Source organism: Callithrix jacchus, chromosome 13 (assembly GCF_049354715.1).
Source record: "Callithrix jacchus isolate 240 chromosome 13, calJac240_pri, whole genome shotgun sequence".
NCBI classification, from domain to species: Eukaryota; Metazoa; Chordata; class Mammalia; order Primates; family Cebidae; genus Callithrix; species Callithrix jacchus.
In genome coordinates, this window is record NC_133514.1 from 3,979,902 (window position 1) to 3,995,051 (window position 15,150).

The 15,150-nt window shown below is 46.4% G+C and overlaps 1 protein-coding gene across 4 annotated transcripts in view; it reads left to right on the forward strand.

The window, feature by feature from the left end:
• DLGAP2 (DLG associated protein 2) overlaps positions 1-15,150 on the forward strand; it is a 923,452-nt gene that overhangs the window by 312,476 nt on the left and 595,826 nt on the right. The window lies entirely within an intron of this gene.

A 15,150-nucleotide genomic window follows, 5' to 3' on the forward strand; every position in this document is an offset into this window, starting at 1 on the left:
TTGGATTAGGGATGCCAAACATGTATCCGTGCTTTCTTGTTGCCAAATAAAATTTCATTGTCTGGGTGTAACATGTTGTATCTCTCCATCCTGGCTGCTGGTGGATGTTTTCAATGTTCCCTGATTTTTGCCTGTTAGGGATAATGTGGCTCTCAGCACCCATGTCCCATGCCTGTGCGGGTGAACGTTTTTACTTCTCCTGGGCATGTAGGTAGGAGTGGCATTTGTCGGGCCATGCAGCAAGTCTGATGTACTGAGGAGTCACCACCTGTTCACGTCCACTGCTGCAGAGTACAAGGGCTCTGTGTTCTCTGCATCCTCACCCGCACCTCAGTGTCTGTCTTCATTGCAGGCACCCTGCTTACTGCACAAGGCATCTTTCTTTTGATTTGTATTTCTGTGGCTGTGAGTTACGTTGAGCATCTCTCTGTGTGTTTACAGGCTATTTGTGTATGTTCTTTGGAGACCTTGTCCATTTAAAAAATTTGACTTTTTACTTGTTGTTAAGTTTTAAGAAATACTTAAGCACTGTGGATATAAGTCCGATATCGCTGATGTGATTTGCAGATGTTTTCTTCCATTCTGTAGGTTGCCTTCTGGCTTTTTTGATGGTATATTTGCAGCACACGAGTTTTGAATGTTGATGAAGTCTCATTTGCCTGTTTTTGCTTTTTGCTATTTCCTTCTCTTGCTGTCTTAGATAAGAAACCGTTGCCTACCCCATGGTCACAAGAAATGGCTTCAACTGTTTAACAGTTGTAGCTTTTACATCTAGGTTTACAGTTCCCTTTGAATTAGTTTCTATTTATGGTGTATGACACGGATCCAACTTTTTCCTTTTGTTTTGTGTGGACATCCAGTTACCCCACGATCATTTGTTGAAAAGAATATACTTTTTCCACTTCCCATCAAGTTGCCTCACATCGTAGTGCACTCAGACTCTGCAGCCACAGGATAGCCTGGACTGGGTGTCCTATAAACAACAGAATTTATTTGCCACAGTTCTGGGGTGTGGAATCCCAGATCAAGGCACTGGCAGGGTCAGTGTGTGGTGGTGGCCACTTGTTCCTAGATGGCCTCCCACTGTGGCCAGTCTCTGCAGCCTTTTTCATAAAGGCTCGTCGCCTTCATGAGGGATCAACCCTCACAACTAATCACCTTCCACAGTCCTGCCTCCCAGCTCCATCACCTTGGGGATTCGGTCTCATCATATGGATTTTGAGGGGACAGAAACATTCACTCTGTAGCAGCATCCTTGTTAGAAATCAGTGTTAATGTTTATTTTGTGGCTCTCAGTTTTATTCCATTGATCCACACGTCTAGCCTGTGTACAGAGTTGTAACTCAGTCTTTCTTTGGTGTTTGAAAACCTCAGACCGTGAAGGCCTGCCAGGTGCAGCCACAGTGCGATTCCCCAACTGTGTACAGCTGACATTTCCGACTGACCTGCCCAAGTCAGAATTTCCCCTGGAAACTATTTGACCTTGTGAGAGTTGTTCACCTCCCTAAGCCTCAGATTTTTAGTCTACAGAATACAAATGAACTCAGTAGCACTGGCCTGCAGAGTAACTGAGACGCCCATGTAGAGCACGTAAACCACTCAGAACCCTGCCCATGGGCTCTTGTTTCACCCTCAGTCCTGTGAGCTTGTCATCTCTGTTTACAAAGGACACCCCAAGGCTCACAGGGACTGAAGAATTGGCCCAGAATGCAGGAGTTAAATAAAGGTGAGATGTGAATCTAGTTCCATCTGACTTCAGGGCCGCTGTGGTTTCAGTTACGAGGGCTGCTCTTGCTCTCAGTAGGTGCTGACTCTAAAACCCGCCCCCAAGGCTTCTGTGCCCAGTGAACTCGGGAAGGTGTGGTAGGCCCCGCTTCCTCCTCTGTGTCCCTTCTCTTCTGCTTGAGGTGATTTTAACCGGCAAAGTACAGTGGTGAGCACTCGTGTTTCCTGGGGCCATGCACTTTGAATCAGCTGGGCTCAAACCACATGCCTTGACGTGGGTGCATGATGCTGTTTGAGTGGGAAGAGGATGCACCCGAGACCCAGAGCTGGGGCGGGGGTGGGTCTTGTCTGCCCGCAGGTCTGCCCCGGAAGCCATAGTCTTGGGACAGCTGCCCTCCCCCGGCAGCCTTTCTTCTCTGTAAAATAAGTAGCTGGGATTAGATATTCTGCTGGATCTCTCTGACTTGAAAATTCACTGTGCCTATAAATATGACTAAGTGATTTCACAACTATATTTAAAGCTGCATGCACAGACTCACTGGGAGAGAAACAGCAGTGATTCGACTGAGCTGCAGCGGCACTTGGTTTTCCAGGAAGCATGATAGATTGTAGAAGTTTCAGAATGACATTGACAAGAGATTGACAAAGTTATGTGTCTGTCATTGACAGGTGACTTCCCATTTCAGGATCCATTCCTATAAAATGTACGTGAGGGGAAGCATCTCATGGAAGGCGGCATCGACGTTTCAGGGGACAGCTGGGGTGTCTCTGAGCCTTTATTCCACAGGACTTCATACGCATCATCTTTCAAGTTACTGGGGAAATGTGGGATGGAATGGCGAGTATTACGAACATAAACTCTGAGGATGAAGGCCTGATCTGCTTCTGTAATCTTGATGTCCTCAGAGAGGCCTGTTCTGCTTACAGGATTTTCATGTCTTTGAAGACACACACACATTCTTCCTGTGCTTCGCTCAGAGGGTGCCCCAGTCAGTGCCACCTTGGTCAGGAGCATTTGGTCAGCGGCAGCTGTCTGAATGTTTCTTTCTGAGCACCCTGTGTAACACCACATGGGGATGCAAGTTACTGTTTGATTCTTTATCTGTAAAAATGTATTGTGCTTTCCTCTCATTAGAGAAATGCTGTTTATGTTATGAGTGTTAGGGTATGTACAAAAAGAAACTATGTGGTTATTCCGTATTCCACCACTTTGAAAGAACCACTATTGCCAGTGTGCTGGATTTACCTTCAGGACACGCACACACTTGCATGAACACAGACCCATGCATGCAGGGACACAGACACATGTACATATTAATGGTAGCACAGATGTACATGAACAGACACAAACACGGTTGCATAGGCACATGCACCACGAGTGCAGGCAGTCACACGCACATGCATATGTACATATGCAGTCATGTGTACATACACGTACATGAGTGCAGCCACACACATGCATATGTACACATGTGCAGTCATGTGTAGACACACATCCATTAGTGCAGTCACACGTGCATATGTGCACAGTGCAGTCATGTATGTGTACGTACACTTACACGAGTGCAGCCACACACATTCATATTACACACAGTGCAGTCATGATGTGTACACACATGTGCATGAGTGCAGCCACACGTGCATATGTACCACATGTGCAGTCATGCATGTGTACATGCACATACACAAGTGCAGTCACACATGTGCATATGTACACACATGTGCATATGTACACACATGCAGTCATGCATGTGTGCAGACTATAGCAACAATGCATATGTACACACATGTGCAGTCATGTATGTTTACATACACATACACAAGTGCAAGCAGTCACACAGTGCACACATACACATACACAGGCAGTCATACAGATGCATACATGTGTACATGCATGTGCAGTCAGCCAGATAAACATACATGTGTGCACACATGTGCAGTCACACATGGGCACGTGTAAACACATGCCGGCAGTCACACATGGGCACATATGCATACACACATGCACAGGCAGTCATAAGATGCATATATACACACACATGCAGGCAGCCACATACACGCACACACACTTTCACAGATGTTTAGGCAATCACAATCACATGTGTACATACTTTCTGATAACAAAGTTTGTGGTGTATATACAGTTTTAACCAGCTTTTAAATATGTATTACAGATTGTAAATACAGATAGTCTCCACTTTGTTCATGGTTTGATTCATGGATTTTTCACTTTAGGATGGTTCAAGCATGATACAGGTTTAGTAGACACCACATGAGTTTGCAACCCTTCTGTTTTTTACTTTCAAGATAGTGCTCAATATTGCATGGACACTCAACACTTTATCATAAAACAGGCTGTGTGCAAGATGCCTTCTGCCCGCTGTAAGCCGACGCAGGTGTTCTGTGCACCTTGAGGGTGGGTGAGGCCGAGCTGTGATGTTCCGTGGATTAGGCGTATTCAATGCATTTTTGACTTATGACATTTCCAGCTTGTGATGGGTTTATTAGTCAGTAACCCCATTGTAAGCCAAGGAGTGGTTGTCCCGAATGCAGGAACTTGGTGTTCTTAGACTACATGAATTTCATAGCTAGTTGCATCCCATGTTCATGGGATAATTCTTCCAACCCAGCCTCCTTGTCTTGACATTTAAGTAGCTTCCAGTTAATCACATTCGTAGCAGACTCCAAAGTATTTTCTCATTAAAATGTTTGGCTGTTTTCTTAGCAACTAGTTTGAAGGACAGATTTGCAGAAGCCTTGAGTCAGGAGGTCTGTGAGGGATGACAAGGACCTGAATTTTTTATGTGCTTCCCAGTAGATTTTGATGCAGGCAGTGTGTGAGAAACACATGTGACCTATGGGACTTAGAGAGAGAGGGGCTGTGGCAGGCCCAGTCATTTCGTGGTGGGGTCATTTCATGTTGGGGTCATTTCGTGGGTGGTGGGATCATTTCGTAGTAGAGTCACTTTGTGTGTCAGTGTTCATTTTGTGGTGGGGTCATTTCATGGGTAGGGTCATTTTGTGGGTGGTGGGTCATTTCATAATGGAGTCATTTCATGGGTGGGGGTTCATTTTGTGATAGGGTCATTTCATGGATCAGTGTTCATTTCATGGGTCAGGGGTCATTTTATGGGTGGGGGGTCATTTCATGGTAGCATCATTTCATGGTCAGGGGTCATTTCGTGGGTGGGGTCATTCCATGATGGCCCTCAATGGGCCAGGTGCAAAGGGAGCAGCTTCTTCCTGGATGACGTCCTTGATGCAACCTCAGAGCCTACCTGGGTGATTTGCCTTCATCCCATAAAATTTCTTTTCTCCAGAGGCCTCATTGAGGGAACCCAGGTTCTCTGGCCGCATGGATGCAGCGTTTTCCAGCAGCACTCAACTGGGAGGGCACTTGGCTCTCCTGTCTCAGATCTGGCTGCATCTTCTTTCCATACAGGATCATGCCACATCCAGATGCAAAATGATCAAATGCCATCAGCACATGGGGAAGAGCTGCTGTAACTTCTGAAGTGAAGGCACCGCCTTCATTAATGTTGATACCACTCAGCATAAAGATGACATAAGCAGAGTATTTTGTTAAAAATACACCACAGAGAATTTACATGTGCGCAACTGGAAAGATGCTTGCTACTGTATAATCTTATCTAATGGAGCATTTTCTGAATTCTTAAATGGTCTGTTCTGGGGTCAACAGTAAAGTCACATCCGGTCCACATCACAGTGTGGACTCACTGAAGCTGCTTCCTGTCATGTGGATACCACCACGCTCAGGGCAGCTGTGGGGGGCTGTGGGCATCGCCTCTGTCTCCTGCCTGCTCAGTCACCTGCCGATTTCATGCCTGGCCCCTCAGGGCTTAGCTCAACTCCTCTAGTGGAGACGTTGACTGGAAGATCTGCTAGGGTTTTTCTCCTTCCAATTTCAACATGCCATGAATCCATGAAGGCAAGTGAGCATAAATATGTCATCTACAAGCCTGTTAGTTTTAAATTTGTACATCAGAGGATGCCACCTCTTACATTCTACTCACAATGATATGCCCCACAGGGACACAGGCTCAACACTCTTGCCACCAGCATGTACCTGCCACCTGCACACACCTGCCACCAGCACACATCTGCCACCTGCATGTGCCTGCCTGCCAGCATTATTCTCCTGTGCCTACGTGGCAGCCCTGGAGTGCCTGCTGTGTGCACTGAACTCCCATGTCACGGGGTGGGCCTGGGCCCGGCCACCCTTCCTAGGCCTGCTTGTGACTGCCCCTTCCCCCTCTTCCTCATGTGTATACACAGTTCATACATAGTCCAGTGGGTTTTACCTCATTCAACTGTTTCTTCCTTTGTCCCTCAAATTCTTAGGACTTCCTTTACATACAGAACCATGCCAAGTGTCGTGGGGTTCTCAAAGCTAAGAATCCTGTAATCCCTGACTCAAGGTGGTAAGAAGGAAATCATTTGTACCGGAAATGTTAACGCCTGGCATCGCAGCATACACTGGGAATGGGGAAGTTTGCTGTAAGCTGAGAAGGCAGTGGGGAGAGAAGGGGGTGTAATATTTGGAGGAGTTACCATATTCTGGGCATTGTGTACAAGAAATCCCTTGACTGGGGTTCACCGGCAGGGTCCCTCAAAGAGCCGTCATTATCTTTGGCCTCGAAAGATGACTGAGGATCATTAGCGCTTCTGTAAGAACAAACCCCGTGGATGTTGCGTTAGCCTGCAGGGTGCGGCTTGTTTTTTCTGGTTAGCCTGGTAATTAGAATAACGCATCTGGGTAATGCACGGAGGGGTTTTCTAGGGGCTTGGTTGTACACACTGAACTTATTTATAAGAATATAGGAGAGGCTGGGAGCATTTCTAAAACATGGCCTCTGAAAACACGGGGCAATGGCAGAATCTGTAGGAGGGTGAACCTGGCTGCAGTCCATGAATAACTGTAATATTCAAACTCATTCTTAATCTTCCCCCAAATGTCTATATAGAGAGCCACGCGATATCCAGGTTAAGCAAATATTCAAGAGAAATGTAAATGTAGCCTTCCTTAATTAACAAATTTGCTAGCATTTCTCATCCCTGCAGAGTTGCTATACGTTGTTCAGCTGCCACTAGAATTTGCATGTGCATAGAGGAACAAACAGGGAAGCATATGATGTAATGCATGTTACCATTTGCAGCTCTGCAATGGCAGAGAGGTGCTGTGTGTTTTGTTCTGTGATTTTGGGTTATTTAAAAGAAATCAAAGTGAAAGCATGGATGTCGTGGAGTTGCACCCGTCAGAAGCAGGACCTTCTCTCTTCTGGTTACTGGCCAGTCTATTTGGGCAAATTATTTAACATGATCTGACCTCAGGCTCCTGACGTATAAAATGCCTTCCTCGTAAGACTGTTGTGAAGTTTGGGGGAACATACTACACGCAGTACATGTGAGTGCATACCCTTGGAAGGGAAAGAGCTTGTGCAAGCTTGATCTCCACAGAGACGGAACCAGAGGACCAGGTGTGTCCCAGTCAACTCTGTCCTCATCCCAGCCAGCTCATGGTCTTTGAGGCCAGGGCTATTAAAACCTGAGGAGTGGGCCGGGCACAGTGGCTCATGCCTGTAATCCCAGTACTATGGGAGCCCGAGGCAGTTGGATCACCTGAAGTCAGGTGTTTGAGATCAGCCTGACCAACATGGTGAAACCCTGTCTCTACCAAAAATACAAAATTAGCTGGGTGTGGTGGCAGGTGCCTGTAATCCCAGTTACTCAGGAGGCTGAGTCAGGAGAATCACTTGAACCCAGGAGGCAGAGGTTGCAGTGAGTTGAGATTGCGCCACTGCACTCCAGCCTGGGCAACAAGAGCCACTGCCTTTGAAAAAAACAAAAACGAAACAAAAAAAACCTGGGGAGTGAAATGTGTGGATGCAGCTGAAGAAGAGACAGACTCGTGACTGATGAAGATTGACACAGAAGCACATTGAGCAAAGAGGCCCACAACCATGAGGAATTCTGTGGATGTGTACTCTGTCAGGAGACAGGATAATTCCTGGATTTAATTGCAAAGGGCCCCAGTCTTTCTGCCTGACATATTGGGTACTAGCGGATTGTTGCCACAGCAACCAAGCAAGTAACTGTGGCAGGTTAGCAAGCAGCCAAAAATTATTATAATATTTAAGAACCAAAACTTTAATATTTTATTTTCATTACCATCACTGTGGTTTTCTTTCCTAACAGAATGAATTCCTGTGCTATTTATAGGAACCTTTTCTGCAGTGCTTTTAGAGCAAGTGCTGTTGAGTTTATGTTTTCCAAAAGATTAAAAATGATCCTTTTGAGGAATTTCACTTTTATTTGGGTCTTCCTGTGTAAAGAAATCTGTGGTTAGCAGTACAACAAATGTGTTACCCGGCTTCTTTTTCCTGGTCAGGTTCAGAATTCCACTGTTGGGTGCTGTTCATCATCACGAGTGCTGAAATGGGAGGCTGAGCACCGTGTGCTGCCCACGGTGTTGCCAGGAGGGTTCCTGTAGGTTTTTCTTGTCCTGATTTGAGTATAGGCATGAATGCATGCACACATGTACAGACACACACACATGTACATAGAGACACAAACATCCACGCATAAAAGTCATTCGCAGTCATGTCTACACTGAAACCCAGTATTAAAACATCCCATGTCACCGTTTCGGTGTCTGCATTAAATGCCTTAGACTTTACTCTTAGCTAAGAGCATCTTAAATATGCAGTCGCCAATGACTCTTCAGCTTTGTAGGCCTCTTCCATCATGTCAATAGACATTTTTAGATCAGAGCTGTCATAAGTTTTTAGAGAGGTAGCTGTATATGGACTACTGTATACTGTAGTTTGACTTACGTATATTAGCACATATATCTCTGCAAATATTTATATTTTCCATGGAATTCATTGTTCATATAGAAAGTAAAACATGCTCAGTAAAATTTATCTTCGCTCTCTTGGGTTGTGTACCGAGGAATGATCAGATAACAAATGACTGTGTAATTTAAATCAAACAAAGCAGTATTCTCAGCATACATTAACATTATTTGGAATGTTTGTTTCATGGTTTTTACATTGTATTAGTGTTACGCTATTGTATTGGACAAGATTTTTTAAAAACTCTTGGATACTGAGACTAAATTACTCTCAATCAAATTGTAAGGAAAAACCATAACTTATCTAAAAGGATTTTTATTATCAACTCTTTTCATTAATGCTTTTTGGTTGTTTTATTAAAAGCACTGGAACAAAATAATAGCCTTTTTGGACAGTGGCACATAAAAGTAGTTTTTCCTCATGAAAGCGTACTTGCATATGGAAAATTGAATATGCAGGAAGTGTTGAGGCCACATGCTCAGAAAAACAGTTACATGTTATGATGCACATTTAAGATGTTCATAAGGATCAACTTTCTAAAAATGTTTACCAAGAATCAAATCTATGGAATTGTCATTTCGTAAAGGTGTATGCTAACTGTGTGTTTTGAGACTACTTTTTCTTAATTGTTAGATTATGTGATTATATAATGACATCTAAAAATAAAGCACTTTTGCTGGTGGTTTGGGCCTAATGAGCTATATTTTAAAGGAACAGAAGATGAGTTCATTAAGAAGTTTGGCTTAAACTTATCAGACCAGCAAATCAATTTCTGTTTTTCATTTTAAATCAGTCACAGGGATTTGGAGTCGTCCATTCACTTTATGTCTCTTCTTCTGCTCTAAATATTGATGTAATAAAATATCTAGGTTTTTTACCTGTGAATGTGTAATGACTTTCCTGCTTTACTGTTTGGGGTCAGATGAAATATTTTTCTACTTAAACTCTGTAGTTACTATAAGACATTTTGCAGGTGGACTGTTTATTTAATGAGTCTACTAACATTTTCCGTCAAATGTCTAAAACCAAAGGCACTTGCCTACTCACTGCCAGACCTCTGATTAAGACTCTGGAGACAGCCCTTTGGGTAAGCCTCTGGTTGCTGTCTTCCATCTGCTCCACAAAGCAGGTTCCAAAGCTGGGGTCCCTGCCGTAACAGCCCAGAAATCTGCAACCAGCAACATTGCCTTGCTTAGCTAAGTTCATGGCTCATCCCACTGAGGAGGCCTTAGCAGCAGAGAGGGCCACCTGAGTCAGACTCATCTGGGCTTGAATCCTGATTCTGACTTAAAGGATTTGGACACAATATTTAATCTCTATGGATCTCCTCTACTCAATCTTCAGATGTCAGGGATGATAGTGATACATGGCCGGCTACAGAAAAGAGTGGTTGCAAGGGTTGGAGTGTGGTCATCTTGGTGTGCCCTGGGGATGTGGAGATGCAGGAGGCAGCTCCTCATGGAGGCAGCTCAGGGAGTGGAGAGCAGAGAGGGCTTGGTAGTTCCCATGGGGAATATTTCATGACTGAGTAAGCATCCAGTTGTAAAACTTCCTCAGGTGATTCAGTGCAGCACTGGAGGGTTTTTAGGAGAAATGTAATTCTTGTTTTAGGAAAACACACCCATTTGTTCCTGGTTATAACTTTTGATCAAACAAACCCAGTTGAGTGTGTTGTATGGAATGGTTTTACAAGGGGCCTGGTCATGGTGGCCTCTCCACTCACGGTGTCCTACTGCTTTCCCCTGAGCCTCTGTGGCTCCTCTAACACACCTGCAGTTTCATTTCATGCGCCTGTTCCATGCATGTGGCAGAGGGTGGAATTCCTCGAGCCCTGTGTGTCCTCTGGCCTAGTTTACTTTAGCTTTCTTTCGTTATTCCCATCTTTTTTCATAGTTTATTTCTGTGTCTTAATTTTGGAACTTTTTCATGCTTTGAAACTGTTTCAAGGAGCCATTCTTCAGTCTCTTGTCTGCTGTAGAAGTATCAAAGAAAATGGCATGTGTCCCCTTCACCAGCAGGACTCCAGCTAATGACTCCAAAATGTGTGTGTAGTGAAACGCAGCTTTGGTTGAAAGGCGCTGGGACACTGACGTGCCCATGCCCAAATGTGGTTTATCCAGGCATGCTGTTAGCGCTGTGCTGCTGTTCACATCAGATCTAGAGTCAGGCTGAGCTGGATTTGAATTCTGACCGTGACAGGTAATTGCTCCAGAACTTTCTTAATTTTGATCTCAGTTTCTTTAGTTGTAAAATGGGAATTCTACCACCTACATAACACTGGCTTTCGCGACTACATGCAGTTGTGCCCCTGAAATTCTAATAGTTCCTGGAGATAACTCAGTAATACCAATTCCCCCTTAATCCTTTCCCTTCATTTTCTAGTGAATACAACCCAACTAGTGAGGTGAAAATTACCTAATGATAAATCCCCTCGAAGAGACAGAGACAGGCAGTGTTTGTTAATGCTGAGAACTTCTGGGCCCACAGGAATCATCCACACCCACAGTTTTGAGAGACACTACCGTGAGAGAGAGATTTTTCTGCATGAACGTGACTTCGAGTTGTTAAATTATTACTACAGAGCTTTCCTTTCAAACCTGTGAGAGCTATCGATGTGAGAATACTCTTTAAGGACACACACAGGTCCCATGAGGTATGCCTCCATCGTGAGACATTGAAGTTACCATGGGTATTAACGTAGGTTATTAAGAAACAGGCATTTTAACACAGGTAAATTCGAATTACATGTAGTTCATGTTAACCCAGAGACTCAAATGCTGCATGCACTTTCCATTTTACTAAATAATTATTTATGTTAGGGTTGTGCACACAAGGCCTAAGTCTTTAATTGGTGTTTCTTCCCTTCTATAGATATAAATAGCATTGCCTGAGAATTTGGCTGTTCATTCATTGTCTCTGTGACTTACTGGCTGTGTTGCCTCTTGATTTCTTATGTCTACTTATGAAAGAAGATTAGAAATCTCTACTCTAAACGTCAACAAAATCTTTCTGGAGGATGTAAGCAGGGACCAGGCAAACAAGAAAACCTCTGGTGTAATTTTCTCTGAATTAGATTTATTTGCAAACAGCTGGCGGCCTTTCATCTTTGAGAATTGTGACTGTATTCATTGATACTAACACCAGAGGTTAAAATGTGTTACCAAGAGAACAAACGGGAGATAATCTTTAATTTAATGTGGAAAACAAAGTACTTGTTGAAGCTTTGATGTTTAAGACTGGAGAAAAAAAAAAAAGACGTTGAGTTTCTGGCTCTCATTTTCCAGTTCTGAAATCCTTCATTTTATGTTAGGACCCAGAGACATCAAGCTGCCTGAATTATGAACCCTTCTTTTCCTTTATTTGTGGCTGTACGTGAAGCTAGGATTATGGGAAAACATTCTATCCATAGTGCGCTTCTGGTGAACTTAACAGTTCTGAGACGAGAAGGCATTACCCTGCTCTGCAGGTGGGTGGGTTCCCATGGGGCGTGGCTGGATTTACTAGCAGTGGGTCCTGTTTTCAGCATTTTGCTAAAGACCGTCTTTTGGGACTGAGATGTTGCTTTACAAATAGGTAGTCACTCACTTGGCACTGAGAGAATAAGCCCAACTTTCTGTAGGAACCCAGGATCTGCCATGCTTGGGATTGGCAACCCGACAGCTGCAGTCCATGCTCAGCTGTGAGGCGCTGTCTGACGTTGGGTTCTGAGCTTTGTGCCATCCAGTTCAATCATCCACAGAACTCGAGTGTTTTCTAAGTCCTGTCGTCCAGTTCAATCATTCACTGAACTCTAGAGTTGCTTCCAATGCCTGCTGTCCAGTTCAATCATCCACTGTAGAGTTGCTCCCAATGCCTGCCGTCCGGTTCAGTCATCCATAGAGCTCTAGAGTGGCTTCCGATTCCTGCTATCCAGTTCAATCAGAGTGGTTTCCAAGTCCTGCCATCTGGTTCAGTCATCCACAGAACTCTAGAGTGGCTTGTAATTCCTGCTGTCCAGTTCAATCATCCACAGAGCTCTAGAGGGGCTCCCGATTCCTGCCGTCCGGTTCTGTCATCCACAGAGCTCTAGAGGGGCTCCCGATTCCTGCCGTCCGGTTCTGTCATCCACAGAGCTCTAGAGGGGCTCCCGATTCCTGCCGTCCGGTTCTGTCATCCACAGAGCTCTAGAGGGGCTCCCGATTCCTGCCGTCCGGTTCTGTCATCCACAGAGCTCTAGAGGGGCTCCCGATTCCTGCCGTCCGGTTCTGTCATCCACAGAGCTCTAGAGGGGCTCCCGATTCCTGCCGTCCGGTTCTGTCATCCACAGAGCTCTAGAGGGGCTCCTGATCCCTGTCATGCAGCTGTTCTCAGGTTAGCCTCAGGGGCCATGCAACAACCTCACCGGAGAGTGTGGTTCAGCAGGGAAGGACTGTTAGGAAAGAGGAAGTCAGCCTGGAGGGGGCAGGGGCCTGGCTCTTTAGCGCTCATTACAGTAGCAGGAGTCCTAAAGCCAGGGCGCTGCTCTCTGCTCTTGGGCTCCGTGACAGCTCTCTTTGGGCCCTGGATCCTCTTGGCTTTAGTTACAGGGAGAGGCTGCATCCCTGGCAGTGCCTCATGCCCCGGGTCCCAGCACACTTCATCCTCAAGGGCCTCCTGGGTGCCCTGGGCTGTAGACACCCTGCCGCCTCTGTGGGAGGCAGGAGGGATGGTGTCTTCCTTAGGAACACAGCTCTGGATTCGCACTCCTGGGCTCCTCCCTCAGCTCTGTGCCTCGGTTTCTCCCTCCATGACATGGAGCCCCCAGGAGTGCCAGCCTTAGGGGCCGTGGGAGGACTGCATGAGCAGGGCAAGTGGTGTGTGGTGGGTGTGGGCTGCTCCGAGTCAGCCCGTGGCCTCCCGTGTATCAGGCTGTGAGCATCCTGCAGCCAGGGGTGTGTTCATGGGCTTGGTCTGGTTTGCTCTCTCCTGTGTCCCCACCACCTAATAAATGTGTGGAAAATGCTTGCGGGGGAACACGCTGTGGTCAGTATCCTTAGACCAAGGCCCCCTCTTTCCTGTGGAAAGGCTGAGGTGGGTGAGGGAATTCCACGTCTGTGTGGGTGCAGTGGTGACCACAGAAAACAGCAAAACAGAACAGAGACACGTCCCCCATGGGAGGTTAAGATATGGTGACAGTGTCACCCCCTTTGGGAAGGAAGTCAGGCTGTGGACACTGTCACCTCTGTGGGAAGGGAGTCAGGCTGTGGGACAGTCACCCACCAGGGGTAGGAGTCAGGCTGTGGAACCGTGTGGGCCGCATGGAGAGTCGGCCATTCTGTGTGGTGCAGGGAGTGTGAATCATGGTGTTGGCAGCCGGTGGTTTTGAGGTATAACTGGGCTCTAGAAGGCCAGCAAAATGGAAGCAAGGATGTGTTGACAGCAAGCAAGCTGTCACTAGGATGGCTTGTTGAACCAGAAGCAGAATCTCGGGACGTGAGTCTGGGGCTTTGAGTTCCTCCACAGGGTCAGGCTTGATCTGTTCCCAGTGGAAAAGCCCCAGGGCTTGTGTGGCTGCATCCATTTCCTGTGGCTGCTGTCATGATGACCACAGACCGGGTGGCTGGAGGCAACAGGAATTTATCCTCTCATGGTTCTGGAGTCCAGGAGCCCAGAACCTTGGTGCTGGCAGGGTGGGCTCCCTCAGAGGCCCTGAGGGCGTTGGTCCCGCCCCCAGCTGCTGTGCGCTTCTTGTTCCAGGCCCACAGAACTGTGGTGCCAGCCCCTGCTGCTGCTTCCCACGGCCGCCTCTCCCTCTCTGGGTCTCTGTGTCCTAAGCGTCTCTTCTTAAAACACTGCGTGTCGTCAGATTTAGGGCCTGCTCTAAATCCAGGATGATCTCGTCTCAAGATGCTTAATCGCATCTGCAAAGACCTAATTTCCAAATAAGATCACCTTCTGAAGATCCGAGTGGCCATAGATTTGGGGGGATGCTGTTCTACCCTCTCCTGGTAACGGCGATGTCCTCACTGAATATCATTGCCACACTTCAGGACGTCCTTTGGGTAGCCTTTTCCTCGGAGGCGGGTCTGGGTTCCATGTCTCAGCCTTCCTGTGTGCCTGGGATGAGGCAGGAGGTCACAGCCGGGGCAGCCTGGTGTGCTGGTGGGGAAGAGGAGGTGGGCTGTGCTCCCTCACTGTCGAGGGATCTGAGTGTGTCTCCCAGCCAGCAATATGTGTGTTGGCATATTGACGTTGTGTAATAAACACGGGCTTTGGTGAAGCGTGGATGCGTCTCTCTGCTGGGAAACCACGGCACTTCCCCATGTGGGCAGAGGAGTACCCTAACCTTTCCAGCATGCATGACCCGTCCACAGGACTGTTTTCCAGGAAGATTCTCATCTGACTTGGTCTGTAGACTTGGCTCTGTCATTCACTAGCCAGTCTTGCTAACGGTGAGCCATCCTGTGGAACGGCCACCCATTTCAAGTGAACTCCTTGGATCACTGGAATCGTTGAGGGGAAAGTTTGGAAGATCTTATGATGAGAATTTGCCTGAACACCTGCTTTACTCTCTCCAATGCGGGCCCAAGCG